We start from the raw sequence: 16,860 nt of genomic DNA on the forward strand, positions 1-16,860 counted from the left end.
CCCACCTTATCTACCTGTCCTATTACCCACCTTATCCACCTGTCCTATTACACACCTTATCTACCTGTCCCAAAATCCACCTTATCTACTTGTGCTATTACCCACCTTATCTACCTGTCCTATTACTCACCGTATCTACCGGACCAATTACCCAAATTATCTACCTGTCCTATTACCCACCTTATCTACCTGTCCTATTACCCACCTTATCTACCTGTCCTATTACCCAACTCATCTACCTTTCCTATTACCCACCTTATCTACCTGTCCTATTACCCAACTCATCTACCTGTCCTATTACCCAACTTATCTAACTGTCCCATTACCCACCTTATGTACCTGTCCTATTACTCAACTTATCTAACTGTCCCATTACCCACCTTATCTACCTGTCCTATTACCCACCTTATCTACCTGTCCTATTACCCAACTCATCTACCTGTCCTATTACCCAAATTATCTACCTGTCCTATTACCCACCTTATCTACCTGTCCTATTACCCACCTTATCTACCTGTCCTATTACCCAACTCATCTACCTTTCCTATTACCCAACTCATCTACCTGTCCTATTACCCAACTTATCTAACTGTCGCATTACCCAACTTATCTACCTGTCCTATTACCCACACTCTGTACCTGTCCTATTATGCACCTCATCTACCTGTCCAAAAACCCACCTTATATACCAGTCCTATTACCCACCTTATCTACCTGTCCCTTTACCCACCTTATCTACCTGTCCTATTTCCCACCTTATCTACCTGTCCCATTACCCACCCTATCTACTTGTCCTATTACCCAACTCATCTACCTGTCCTATTACCCACCTTATCTACCTGTCCTATTACCCACCTTATCTACCTGTGCTATTACCGAACTCATCTACCTGTCCTATTACCCAACTTATCTAACTGTCCCATTACCCAACTTATCTACTTGTCCTATTAATGAATGTATCTACCTGTCCTATTACTCACCTTATCTACCTGTCCCATTACCCAACTTATCTTCCTGTCCCATTACCCACCTAATCTACCTGTCCCATTACCCACCTTATCTACCTGTCCTATTACCCACCTTATCTACCTGTCCTATTACCCACCTTATCTACCTGTCCTATTACCCACCATATCTACCTGTCCTATTACCCACCTTATCTACCTGTCCTATTACCCATCTTATCTACCTGTCCCATTACCCACCTTATCTACCTTTCCTATTACCCAACCTATCTACCTGTCACATTACCCACCTATATACCTGTCCTATTACTCAACTTATCTACCGGTCCTATTACCCATCTTATCTACCTGTCCTATTACCCACCTTATCTACCTGTCCTATTACCCATCTTATCTACCTGTCCCATTACCCAGCTTATCTACCTGTCCCATTACCCAACTTATCTACCTGTCCTATTTCCCACCTTATCTATCAGTCCTATTTCGCAACTTATCTACCTTTCCTATTACCCACCTTATCTACCTGTTCTATTATCCACCTTATACACCTGTCCTATTACACACCCTATCTACCTGTCCTATTACCCTCCCTATCTACATGTCCTATTATCCACCTTATCTACCTGTCCTATTACCCAACTTATCTACCTGTCCTGTTACCCAACTTTTCTACCTGTCCCATTACCCACCTCATCTACCTGTCCTATTACCCAACTTATCTAACTGTCCCATTACCCAACTTATCTACCTGTCCTATTACCCACACTCTGTACCTGTCCTATTACCCACCTTATCTACCTGTCCAAAAACCCACCATATCTACCTGTCCCTTTACCCACCTGATCAAACTGTCCTATTACCCACCTTATCTAACTGTCTTATGACCCAGCTTATCTACCTGTCCTATTACCCACCTTATCTACCTGTCCTATTACCCACCTTATCTACCTGTCCTGTTACCCACCTTATCTACCTGTCCTGTTACCCACCGTATCTACCTGTCCTATTACCCACCGTATCTACCTGTCCTATTACCCACCTTATCTACCTGTCCTATTACCCACTCTATCTACCTGTCCTATTACCCACCTTATCCACCTGTTTTATTACCCACCCTATCTACGTGTCCTATTATCCACCTTATCCACCTGTTCTATTATCCACCTTATCTACCTGTCCTATTACCCACCTTATCTACCTGTCCCATTACCCACCTTATCTACCTGTCCTATTACACACCTTAACTACCTGTCCTATTACACACCCTATCTACATGTCCTATTATCCACCTTATCTACCTGTCCTATTACCCACCTTATCTACCTGTCCTATTACCCACCTTATCTACCTGTCCTATTTCCAACCTTATCTACCTGTCCTATTAACCACCTTATCTACCTGTCCTATTACCCAACTCATCTAACTGTCCCATTACCCAACTTATCTGCCTGTCCTATTACCCACCTTATCTACCTGTCCTATTACCCACCTTATCTACCTGTCCTATTACCCACACTCTGTACCTTTCCTATTATGCACCTTATCTACCTGTCCAAAAACCCACCATATCTACCTGTCCCTTTACCCACCTTATCAACCTGTCCTATTACCCACCTTATCTAACTGTCCTATTACCCACCTTATCTACCTGTCCTATTACCCAATTTATCTACCTGTCCCATTACTCACCTTATCTACCTGTCCTATTACCCACCTTATCTACCTGTCCTATTACCCACCTTATCTACCTGTCCTATTACCCACCATATCTACCTGTCCCATTACCCACCTTATCTACCTCTCCCATTACCCACCTTATCTACCTGTCCTATTACCCACCTTATCTACCTGTCCTATTACCCACCATATCTACCTGTCCCATTACCCAACTTATCTACCTGTCCCATTACCCACCTTATCTACCTGTCCTATTACCCACCTTATCTACCTGTCCTATTACCCACCTTATCTACCTGTCCCATTACTCACCTTATCTACCTGTCCTATTACCCACCTTATCTACCTGTCCTATTACCCACCTTATCTACCTGTCCTATTACCCACCATAACTACCTGTCCCATTACCCACCTTATCTACCTGTCCCATTACCCACGTTATCTACCTGTCCTATTACCCACCTTATCTACTTGTCCTATTACCCACCTTATCTCACTGTCCTGTTACCCACCTTATTTACCTGTCCTATTATCCATCTTATCTACTTGTCTCATGACCATCCTTATCTAGCTGTCCCATTACCCACCTTATCTATTTGTCCTATTACCCACCTTATCTCTCTGTCCTGTTACCGACCTTATTTACCTGTCCTATTACCCACCTTAACAACCTGTCCTATTACCCACCTTATCTACCTGTCCCATTACCCACCTTATCTACCTGTCCTATTACTCACCTTATCTACCTCTCCCATTACCCACCTTATCTACCTTTCCCATTACCCACCTTATCTACCTGTCCTATTACTCACCTTATCTACCTGTCCCATTACCCACCTTATCTACCTGTCCCATTACCCACCTTATCTACCTGTCCTATTACCCATTTTATCTACCTGTCCCATTACCCACCTTATCTACCTGTCCTATTACCCACCTTATCTACCTGTCCCATTCCCCACCTTATCTACCTGTCCTATTACCCACCTTATCTACCTGTCCTATTACCCACCTTATCTACCTGTCCCATTACCCACCTTATCCAACTGTCGTATTACCCACCTTATCTACCTGTCCTATTACCCACCTTAGCAACCTGTCCTATTACCCACCTTATCTACCTGTCCCATTACCCACCTTATCTACCTGTCCTATTATCCATCTTATCTACCTGTCCCATTACCCACCTTATCTACCTGTCCTATTACCCACATTATCTACCTGTCCTATTACCCACCTTATCTACCTGTCCTATTACCCACCTTATCTACCTGTCCTATTACCCAACTTATCTACCTGTCCCATTACCCACCTTATCTACCTGTCCCATTACCCACCATATCTACCTGTCCCATTACCCACCTTATCTACCTGTCCTATTACCCACCTTATCTACCTGTCCCATTACCCACCTTATCTACCTGTCCCATTACCCACCTTATCTACCTGTCCCATTACCCACCTTATCTACCTGTCCCATTATCCAACTTATCTACCTGTCCCATTACCCAACTTATCTACCTGTCCTATTACCCACCTTATCTACCTGGCCCATTACCCAACCTATCTACCTGTCCTATTACCCACCTTATCTACCTGTCCTATTACCCACCTTATCTACCTGTCCCATTACCCAACTTATCTACCTGTCCCATTACCCACCTTATATACCTGTCCTATTACCCACCTTCTCTACCTGTCCTATTACCCACCTTATCTACCTGGCCCATTACCCACTTATCTACCTGTCCCATTACCCACCTTATCTACCTTTCATATTACGCAACCTATCTACCTGTCACATTACCCACCCTATATACCTGTCCTATTACCCAACTTATCCACCTGTCCCATTACCCACCTTATCCACCTGTTCTATTATCCACTCTATCTACATGTCCTATTACCCACCTTATCTACCTGTCACATTACCCACCTTATCTACCTGTCCTGTTACCCACCTTATCTACCTGTCCCATTACCCAACTTATCCACCTGTCCTATTACCCACCCTATCCACCTGTTCTATTATCCACCCTATCTACATGTCCTATTACCCACCTTATCTACCTGTCCTATTACACACCTTATCTACCTGTCCTATTACTCACCTTATCTACCTGTCCTATTACCCACCTTATCTACCTGTCCCATTACCCACCTTATCTACCTGTCCCATTACCCACCTTATCTACCTGTCCCATTACCCACCTTATCTACCTGTCCTTTTACCCAACTTATCTACCTGTCCTAATACTCACATTATCTACCTGTCCCATTACCCACCTTATCTACCTCTCCTATTACCCACCTTATCTACCGGTCCTATTACCCTCCTTATCTACCTCTCCTATTACCCACCTTATCTACTTGTCCTATTTCCCACCTTATTTTCCCGGCCCATAACCCACCTTATCTACCTGTCCTATTACCCACCTTATCTACCTGTCCGATTGCCCACCTTATCTACCTGTCGTATTACGCACCTTATCTACCTGTCCTATTACCCACCTTAACAACCTGTCCTATTACCCACCTTATCTACCTGTCCTATTATCCATCTTATCTACCTGTCCCATTACCCACCTTATCTACCTGTCCTATTACCCACCTTATCTACCTGTCCTATTACCCACCCTATCTACCTGTCCTATTACCCACCTTATCTACCTGTCCTATTACCCACCTTATCTACCTGTCCCATTACCCACCTTATCTACCTGTCCCATTACCCACCTTATCTACCTGTCCTATTACCCACCTTATCTACCTGTCCCATTACCCACCTTATCTACCTGTCCATTACCCACCTTATCTACCTGTCCCATTACCCACCTTATCTACCTGTCCTATTACCCACCTTATCTACCTGGCCCATTACCCAACTTATCTACCTGTCCTATTACCCACCTTATCTACCTGTCCCATTACCCACCTTATCTACCTGTCCTATTACCCACCTTATCTACCTGTCCCATTACCCATCTTATCTACCTGTCCCATTACCCACCTTATATACCTGTCCTATTACCCACCTTATCTACCTGTACTATTACCCACCTTATCTACCTGGCCCATTACCCACCTTATCTACCTGTCCTATTACCCACCTTATCCACCTGTTCTATTATCCACCCTATCTACATGTCCTATTACCCACCTTATCTACCTGTCCCATTACCCACCTTATCTACCTGTCCTATTACCCACCTTATCTACCTGTCCCATTACCCACCTTATCCACCTGTTCTATTATCCACCCTATCTACATGTCCTATTACCCACCTTATCTACCTGTCCCATTACCCACCTTATCTACCTGTCCCATTACCCACCTTATCCACCTGTTCTATTATCCACCCTATCTACATGTCCTATTACCCACCTTATCTACCTGTCCCATTACCCACCTTATCTACCTGTCCTATTACCCACCTTATCTACCTGTCCCATTACCCACCTTATCTACCTGTCCTATTACCCACCTTATCCACCTGTTCTTTTATCCACCCTATCTACATGTCCTATTACCCACCTTATCTACCTGTCCTATTACCCACCTTATCTACCTGTCCCATTACCCACCTTATCTACCTGTCCCATTACCCACCTTATCTACCTGTCCTATTACCCACCTTATCTACCTGTCCTATTACCCACCTTATCTACCTGTCCTTTTACCCAACTTATCTACCTGTCCTAATACTCACATTATCTACCTGTCCCATTACCCACAATATCTACCTCTCCTATTACCCACCTTATCTACCGGTCCTATTACCCTCCTTATCTACCTCTCCTATTACCCACCTTATCTACCTCTCCTATTACCCACCTTATCTACTTGTCCTATTACCCACCTTATTTTCCCGGCCCATAACCCACCTTATCTTCCCTCCCATTACCCACCTTATCTACCTGTTCTATTACCCACCTTCTCTACCTGTCCTATTACCCACCTTATCTACCTGTCCTATTACCCTCCTTATCCACCTGTTCTATTATCTAACATATCCACCTGTTTTATTACCCACCCTATATACCTGACCTATTACCCACCTTATCTACCTGTCCCAAAATCCACCTTATCTACCTGTCCTATTACTCACCATATCTAACGGACCAATTACCCAAATTATCTACCTGTCCTATTACCCACCTTATCTACCTGTCCTATTACCCACCTTATCTACCTGGCCCATTACCCACTTATCTACCTGTCCCATTACCCACCTTATCTACCTTTCATATTACGCAACCTATCTACCTGTCACATTACCCACCCTATATACCTGTCCTATTACCCAACTTATCCACCTGTCCCATTACCCACCTTATCCACCTGTTCTATTATCCACTCTATCTACATGTCCTATTACCCACCTTATCTACCTGTCACATTACCCACCTTATCTACCTGTCCTGTTACCCACCTTATCTACCTGTCCCATTACCCAACTTATCCACCTGTCCTATTACCCACCCTATCCACCTGTTCTATTATCCACCCTATCTACATGTCCTATTACCCACCTTATCTACCTGTCCTATTACACACCTTATCTACCTGTCCTATTACTCACCTTATCTACCTGTCCTATTACCCACCTTATCTACCTGTCCCATTACCCACCTTATCTACCTGTCCCATTACCCACCTTATCTACCTGTCCTTTTACCCACCTTATCTACCTGTCCTAATACTCACATTATCTACCTGTCCCATTACCCACCTTATCTACCTCTCCTATTACCCACCTTATCTACCGGTCCTATTACCCTCCTTATCTACCTCTCCTATTACCCACCTTATCTACTTGTCCTATTACCCACCTTATTTTCCCGGCCCATAACCCACCTTATCTACCTGTCCCATTACCCACCTTATCTACCTGTCCTATTACCCACCTTATCTACCTGTCCTATTACCCACCTTATCTACCTGTCCCATTACCCACCTTATCTACCTGTCGTATTACGCACCTTATCTACCTGTCCTATTACCCACCTTAACAACCTGTCCTATTACCCACCTTATCTACCTGTCCTATTATCCATCTTATCTACCTGTCCCATTACCCACCTTATCTACCTGTCCTATTACCCACATTATCTACCTGTCCTATTACCCACCCTATCTACCTGTCCTATTACCCACCTTATCTACCTGTCCCATTACCCAACTTATCTACCTGTCCCATTACCCACCTTATCTACCTGTCCTATTACCCACCTTATCTACCTGTCCCATTACCCACCTTATCTACCTGTCCCATTACCCACCTTATCTACCTGTCCCATTACCCAACTTATCTACCTGTCCTATTACCCACCTTATCTACCTGGCTCATTACCCAACTTATCTACCTGTCCTATTACCCACCTTATCTACCTGTCCCATTACCCACCTTATCTACCTGTCCTATTACCCACCTTATCTACCTGTCCCATTACCCAACTTATCTACCTGTCCCATTACCCACCTTATATACCTGTCCTATTACCCACCTTATCTACCTGTCCTATTACCCACCTTATCTACCTGGCCCATTACCCACCTTATCTACCTTCCCATTACCCACCTTATCTACCTTTCATATTACGCAACCTATCTACCTGTCACATTACCCACCCTATATACCTGTCCTATTACCCAACTTATCTACCTGTCCCATTACCCACCTTATCTACCTGTCCTATTACCCACCTTATCCACCTGTTCTATTATCCACCCTATCTACATGTCCTTTAACCAACCTTATCTACCTGTCCCATTACCCACCTTATCTACCTGTCCTATTACCCACCTTATCTACCTGTCCCATTACCCACCTTATCCACCTGTTCTATTATCCACCCTATCTACATGTCCTATTACCCACCTTATCTACCTGTCCCATTACCCACCTTATCTACCTGTCCCATTACCCACCTTATCCACCTGTTCTATTATCCACCCTATCTACATGTCCTATTACCCACCTTATCTACCTGTCCCATTACCCACCTTATCTACCTGTCCTATTACCCACCTTATCTACCTGTCCCATTACCCAACTTATCCACCTGTCCTATTACCCACCTTATCCACCTGTTCTTTTATCCACCCTATCTACATGTCCTATTACCCACCTTATCTACCTGTCCTATTACCCACCTTATCTACCTGTCCCATTACCCACCTTATCTACCTGTCCCATTACCCACCTTATCTACCTGTCCTATTACCCACCTTATCTACCTGTCCTATTACCCACCTTATCTACCTGTCCTTTTACCCAACTTATCTACCTGTCCTAATACTCACATTATCTACCTGTCCCATTACCCACAATATCTACCTCTCCTATTACCCACCTTATCTACCGGTCCTATTACCCTCCTTATCTATCTCTCTTATTACCCACCTTATCTACCTCTCCTATTACCCACCTTATCTACTTGTCCTATTACCCACCTTATTTTCCCGGCCCATAACCCACCTTATCTACCCTCCCATTACCCACCTTATCTACCTGTCCTATTACCCACCTTCTCTACCTGTCCTATTACCCACCTTATCTACCTGTCCTATTACCCTCCTTATCCACCTGTTCTATTATCTAACATATCCACCTGTTTTATTACCCACCCTATATACCTGACCTATTACCCACCTTATCTACCTGTCCCAAAATCCACCTTATCTACCTGTCCTATTACTCACCATATCTACCGGACCAATTACCCAAATTATCTACCTGTCCTATTACCCACCTTATCTACCTGTCCTATTACCCACCTTATCTACCTGTCCTATTACCCACCTTATCTACCTGTCCTATTACCCACCTTTTCTACCTGTCCCATTACCCACCTTATCTACCTGTCCTATTACCCACCTTATCTACCTTTCATATTACGCAACCTATCTACCTGTCACATTACCCACCCTATATACCTGTCCTATTACTCAACTTATCTACCTGTCCTATTACCCACCTTATCTACCTGTCCTATTACCCACCTTATCTACCTTTCATATTACGCAACCTATCTACCTGTCACATTACCCACCCTATATACCTGTCCTATTACTCAACTTATCTACCGGTCCTATTACCCACCTTATCTACCTGTCCCATTACCCAACTTATCTACCTGTCCTATTACCCACCTTATCTACCTGTCCTATTACCCACCTTATCCACCTGTTCTATTATCCACCTTATCCACCTGTCCTATTACCCACCCTATCTACCTGTCCTATTACCCACCTTATCTACCTGTCCTATTACCCACCTTATCCACCTGTCCTGTTACCCAACTTTTCTACCTGTCCCATTACCCAACTCATCTACCTGTCCTATTACCCAACTTATCTCCCTGTCCCATTACCAACTTATCTACCTGTCCTATTACCCACACTCTGTACCTTTCCTATTATGCACCTTATCCACCTGTCCAAAAACCCACCATATCTACCTGTCCCTTTACCCACCTTATCAACCTGTCCTATTACCCACCTTATCTAACTGTCCTATTACCCACCTTATCTACCTGTCCCATTACCCACCTTATCTACCTGTCCTATTACCCACCTTATCTACCTGTCCTATTACCCACCTTATCTACCTGTCCCATTACCCACCTTATCTACCTGTCCTATTACCCACCTTATCTAACTGTCCTATGACCCACCTTATCTACCTGTCCTATTACCCACCGTATCTACCTGTCCTATTACCCACCTTATCTACCGGTATTATTACCCACCTTATCTACCTGTCCTTTTACCCACCTTATCTACCGGTATTATTACCCACCTTATCTACCTGTCCTTTTACCCACCTTATCTACCTGTCCCTGTTGGGACACTCGCCCGACGTCAGTATGAGTTATTTTACACTCGTTCAGGTCTGGCACACACCCACCAAACAAACGCAACCTTCTGCCCCGTGTGTTCAGGATTGGAGCAACTCCAGCTCCGGGTTTCTGGAGCTTGAGCGGAAGTTGGGGGCACCACGGGGCATTCACGAGGCTGAGAGGGTCACGGACAGCATGTTTCAGGACATGGTCACCCCGCAGCTTAAGGAAGTGCAAGCAGAGAGGGAATGGGTGACCACCAGACAGGAGAAGGGGACCAGGAAGGTAGTGAGGGAATCCCCCCCGAGTGCATCTCGCTTGCAAACTGCTTTTTTGCCTTGGGAAACAGCGAGTGTGATGGTTCCTCACTGGAGGCCAATCAGAGCCCAGGGCAGGGCACTGTGGGTGGTCCAGCTGCTCAGGGAGGGAGGCGGAAGTCTGGAACAGCAACAGTGGTAGGGGTTTGGTTAGTGAGGGGAGTAGACAGGCGCTCCTGCAGCCGTACACGTGACTCCAGGATGGATTGTTGCCTTCCGGGTGCCAGGGTCAAGGATGTCACGGGACAGCTGCAGGGTCTTCTGAAGGGGGAGGGTGAGCAGCCAGAGGTCGTGGCCCATGTTGGGACCAATGACATAGGAAGAAAGAGAAACGAGGTCCTGCAAGCAGACTTTAGGGAGTTAGGTAGGAAATTGAAAAGCAGGACTTCATAGGTAGTAATCTCCGGATTACACCTGGTGCCTCGCAGTAGTGAGTATAGGAACAGAAGGATAAAGCAGATGAATGTGTGGCAGGGGCGATGGTGCAGGAGGGAGGGCTTTAGATTCATGGGGAGGTGGGACCTGTGCAAGTTGGACGGGTTACATCTGAACAGGACTTGGACCAACATCCTCACGGGGAGGTTTGTTAATGCTGCTGGGGTGGATTTAAACTAAATTGGCAGGGGGATGGGATCCTGAAACGTAGTTCAGAGGGGAGAGAAGCGGAGATGGAATTAGAAGTTAAAACGTTAGTGAGTGAGTCTGGAAGGCAGAGGAGACATAGGCTCGATAAGAAAGAAGCGAGTTTAACAAGGCTAAATGGAATATATTTTAACGCAAAGAGCCTGAGCAATAAGACAAGACGAGCTGAGGGCACAGATAGGTACCTGGGAGTGTGAGATAATAACTAAGACCGAGACTTGGCTAAAAGGGCAGGATTGGCAGCTCGACATTCCTGGTTATAGGGTATTCCGAGGAGATAAGACAGGGTTATAGAAGAGGAGGGGGGGTTGCAATATTGATCAAGGAATCGATTATAGCAGTGAGGAGGGATAATATCCTGGAAGGATCATCAAATGAAGCCATATGCGTAGAAATAAAAACACAAAAGGAGCAAACACGCTGTTGGGTGTGTACTATAGGTCCCCAAACAGTCAGGGAGAGATAGAGGATCAAATATGTAATCACATTTCAGAGAAGTGTAAGAATAATAAGGCAGTAATAGTAGGGGATTTTAACAACCCAAATATTAACTGGGATAGTTTCAGTGTGCAAGGTAGAAGAGGGAGCAAAATTCTTAAGTTGCATCCAGGAGAACTTTTTTAGCCAGTATGTAGAAAGTCCAACAAGGGAGGGGCAAGATCTGGACCTAATATTGGGAAATGAGCCCAGGCTGGTGGAAGGTGTATCAGTAGGGGAGCATTTTGGTGATAGTGACCATAACTCAGTTAGATTTAGGATAGTTATGGAAAAGGATAAGGTTGTGCCAGGAATAAAAGTTCTAAACTGGGGAAAGGCTAATTTTACTAAAATGAGATACGATTTGGCCCAAGTGGACTGGGAGCAGCTACTTGCAGATAAAACTGTGTCAGAGCAGTGGGAGGCATTCAAGGAGGAAATAGTGAGAGTACAGGGCAAATATGTTCCTGTAAGGACAAAGGGGGGACCAAGTCTGGAGAACCCTGGATGTCAAAGGACTTAAAAAAAAGAGAATCTTATGGCAGATACCAGAGCCCTTAGAGGAGTATAAAAAGTACAGAGAGCGACTTAAAAAGGAAATTAGGAAAACTAAGAGAGTGCATGAGAAAGCATTGGTGGGTAGAATAAAGGAAAACCTAAAGGGATTTATCAAATATATAAAGAGCAAGAGAATAATTAGGGAAAGAGTCGGGCCAATTATGGACCCGGAAGACGTGGGTACAGTCCTCAATGAATACTTTGTGTCAGTCTTCACAATGGGAAAGAATGACACAGGTATAAACATCAGGGTGGAGGACTGTGAAATATTGGAGGAAATTAACAGAGAGAGAGAAGAGGTACTAATGGGTTTAGCGGCCTTAAAAGTGGATAAATCCACAGGCCAGGATGAGATGTATCCCAGGCTGTTGAGGGAGGCAAGGGAAGAGATATCAGGGGCCCTGGCAGTAATTTTCAAATCCTCTCTGGTCACAGGTGAGGTGCCAGAGAACTGGAAACTGCTAACATTGTCCCTTTATTAAAAAAGGGTGGAAGGGATAGACCAGGAAATTACAGGCCAGTCAGTCTAACCTCTATGGTGGGGAAGTTACTGGAAAGAATTCTGATGGACAGAATATATCTGCACTTGGAGAGACATGGATCAATCAGGGATAGTCAGCATGGATTTGTTAAGGGAAGATCATGTTTGACAAATTTGATCCAATTTTTTGAGGAGGTAACCAGAGTGTTGATGGGGGTAATGCATTTGACGTGGTCTACATGGACGTTAGCAAGGCCTTTGATAAGGTCCCTCATGGCAGACCGGTCAAGAAAGTAAGAGACCATGGGATCTAAGGCAAAGCGGCACAATGGATCTAAAATTGGCTGAGAGGCAGGAAGCAGAGAGTAATGGTAGAGGGATGTTTCTGTGACTGGAAGTCTGTTTCAAATGGGGTTCTGCAGGGTTCGGTGCTGGGGCCCTTGCTGTTTGTGGTGAACATAAATGATTTGGATTTAAATGTAGGGGGTATCTATAATGTGCAGGAAATATTATCTATCATGTGTAAGAAACACAATGTATAATTTGTGAGAAACATGATCTATAATGTGTAAGGAACACTATGTATGATGCATATGAATCACTCTGCATTGCATAGGAAACACTATCCATAATGTGTAGGAAACACAATCTATTATGCGTAAGAAATGCTATCTGTAATGTGTAAGAAACATTATCTATAATGTGTAAGAAACACTATCTATGATGCATAGGAATCATATAATCTATAATGTGTAGGAAACACAATCTATAATGTGTAAGAAGCACAATCTACAATGTGTGAGAAACACTATATATAATGTATAAGAGACATTATATTGTATCAGAAACACTATATATAATGTGTAGGAAACACTATCTATAATGTGTAAGAAACACAATTTATAACATGTGGGAAACACTGTCTATAATGTGCAGGAAACATTACCTATAATGTGTAAGAAACACAATCTATAATGTGTAGGAAACATTATCTACAATATGCAGGAAACACTATACATAATGTGTAGGAAACATTATCTATCATGTGTAAGAAACACAATGTATAATTTGTGAGAAACATGATCTATAATGTGTAAGGAACACTATGTATGATGCGTATGAATCACTCTACATTGCATAGGAAACACTATCCATAATGTGTAGGAAACACAATCTATAATGTGTAAGAAACATTATCTATAATGTGTAAGAAACACTATTTGTGATGCATAGCAATCATATAATCTATAATGTGTAGGAAACACAACCTATAATGTGTTGGAATATCTCCCTGTAACTTGATGGCAACACTCTCCATAATGTATTGAAGCCTATGATGTGTTATAAAAACTCTCCATAATATTCCGGTAACACAGTTGATGATGTGCTGAAATCACTTACTTCATGGTACTCGAAAAGCTGTCTTGTTTGTGCTGCTATCACTTTCCACAATATGTGGCGAATATTCTCGATAATGAGATGGAAAAATTTCCAGAAGTGTGTTTGAACGTTCACATAGTGTGTTGGAAACACTTCATTAACAGCCTGAAACATGGCAGGGAGTGAGGGCTGGACACTCCATATTGTGCACGAAACAGTCTCTACAATGTACTCGAAACATTTCTTTAATGTATGTAAAATTTATCCATAATACGTTGCCAAATTTATATGAGCAATGGTGACGATCAGTTGACCCGCAGGTTACAATTGATGGTATTGTGAAGATGGAGCTGTACTCTGTATCTAACCCTGTGCTGTACCTGTCCTGGGAGTGTTTGATGGGGACAGTGTAGAGGGAGATTTACTCTGTATCTAACCCCGTGCTGTACCTGTCCTGGGAGTGTTTGATGGGGACAGTGTAGAGGGAGATTTACTCTGTATCTAACCCTGTGCTGTACCTGTCCTGGGAGTGTTTGATGGTGACAGTGTAGAGGGAGCTTTACTCTGTATCTAACCCCGTGCTGTACCTGTCCTGAGAGTGTTTGATGGTGACAGTGTAGAGGGAGATTTACTCTGTATCTAACCCCGTGCTGTACCTGTCCTGGGAGTGTTTGATGGTGACAGTGTAGAGGGAGATTTACTCTGTATCTAACCCCGTGCTGTAACTGTCCTGGGAGTGTTGGATGGGGACAGTGTAGAGGGAGATTTACTCTGTATCTAACCCTGTGCTGTACCTGTCCTGGGAGTGTTTGATGGGGACAGTGTAGAGGGAGCTTTACTCTGTATCTAACCCCGTGCTGTACCTGTCCTGGGAGTGTTTGATGGGGACGGTGTAGAGGGACCTTTACTCTGTATCTAACCCCGTGCTGTACCTGTCCTGGGAGTGTTTGATGGGGACAGTGTAGAGGGAGCTTTACTCTGTATCTAACCCCGTGCTGTACCTGTCCTGGGAGTGTTTGATGGGGACAGTGTAGAGGGAGCTTTACTCTGTATCTAACCCCGTGCTGTACCTGTCCTGGGAGTGTTTGATGGGGACGGTGTAGAGAGAGCTTTACTCTGTATCTAACCCCGTGCTGTACCTGTCCTGGGAGTGTTTGATGGGGACATTGTAGAGGGAGCTTTACTCTGTATCTAACCCCGTGCTGTACCTGTCCTGGGAGTGTTTGATGGGGACAGTGTAGAGGGAGATTTACTCTGTATCTAACCCCGTGCTGTACCTGTCCTGGGAGTGTTTGATGGGGACAGTGTAGAGGGAGATTTACTCTGTATCTAACCCTGTGCTGTACCTGTCCTGGGAGTGTTTGATGGGGACAGTGTAGACGGTGTTTTACTCTGTACCTAACCCCGTGCTGTACCTGTCCTGGGAGTGTTTGATGGGGAAAGTGTAGAGGGTGCTTTACTCTGTATCTAACCCCGTGCTGTACCTGTCCTGGGAGTGTTTGATGGGGACAGTGTACAGCGAGCTTTACTCTGTATCTAACCCCGTGCTGTACCTGTCCTGGGAGTGTTTGATGGGGACAGTGTAGAGGGAGCTTTACTCTGTATGTAACCCCGTGCTGTACCTGTCCTGGGAGTGTTTGATGGGGACAGTGTAGAGGGTGCTTTACTCTGTATCTAATCCTGTGCTGTACCTGTCCTGGGAGTGTTTGATGGGGACAGTGTAGAGGGAGCTTTACTCTGTATGTAACCCCGTGCTGTACCTGTCCTGGGAGTGTTTGATGGGGACAGTGTAGAGGGTGCTTTACTCTGTATCTAACCCCGTGCTGTACCTGTCCTGGGAGTGTTTGATGGGGACAGTGTAGAGGGAGTTTACTCTGTATCTAACCCCGTGCTGTACCTGTCCTGGGAGTGTTTGATGGGGACAGTGTAGAGGGTGCTTTACTCTGTATCTAACCCCGTGCTGTACCTGTCCTGGGAGTGTTTGATGGGGACAGTGTAGAGGGAGTTTACTCTGTATCTAACCCCGTGCTGTACCTGTCCTGGGAGTGTTTGATGGGGACAGTGTAGAGGGAGATTTACTCTGTATCTAACCCTGTGCTGTACCTGTCCTGGGAGTGTTTGATGGGGACAGTGTAGACGGTGTTTTACTCTGTACCTAACCCCGTGCTGTACCTGTCCTGGGAGTGTTTGATGGGGAAAGTGTAGAGGGTGCTTTACTCTGTATGTAACCCCGTGCTGTACCTGTCCTGGGAGTGTTTGATGGGGACAGTGTAGAGGGAGCTTTACTCTGTATGTAACCCCGTGCTGTACCTGTCCTGGGAGTGTTTGATGGGGACAGTGTAGAGGGAGCTTTACTCTGTATGTAACCCCGTGCTGTACCTGTCCTGGGAGTGTTTGATGGGGACAGTGTAGAGGGTGCTTTACTCTGTATCTAATCCTGTGCTGTACCTGTCCTGGGAGTGTTTGATGGGGACAGTGTAGAGGGAGTTTACTCTGTATCTAACCCCGTGCTGTACCT

General features: G+C 44.6%; 1 protein-coding gene across 3 annotated transcripts in view; it reads left to right on the top strand.

The window, feature by feature from the left end:
- esrrb (estrogen-related receptor beta) overlaps positions 1-16,860 on the top strand; it is a 184,922-nt gene that overhangs the window by 79,915 nt on the left and 88,147 nt on the right. The gene's annotated exons all lie outside the window — the stretch shown is intronic.

The sequence above is a fragment of the Carcharodon carcharias genome, chromosome 20 (assembly GCF_017639515.1).
Source record: "Carcharodon carcharias isolate sCarCar2 chromosome 20, sCarCar2.pri, whole genome shotgun sequence".
Lineage (NCBI taxonomy): Eukaryota > Metazoa > Chordata > Chondrichthyes > Lamniformes > Lamnidae > Carcharodon > Carcharodon carcharias.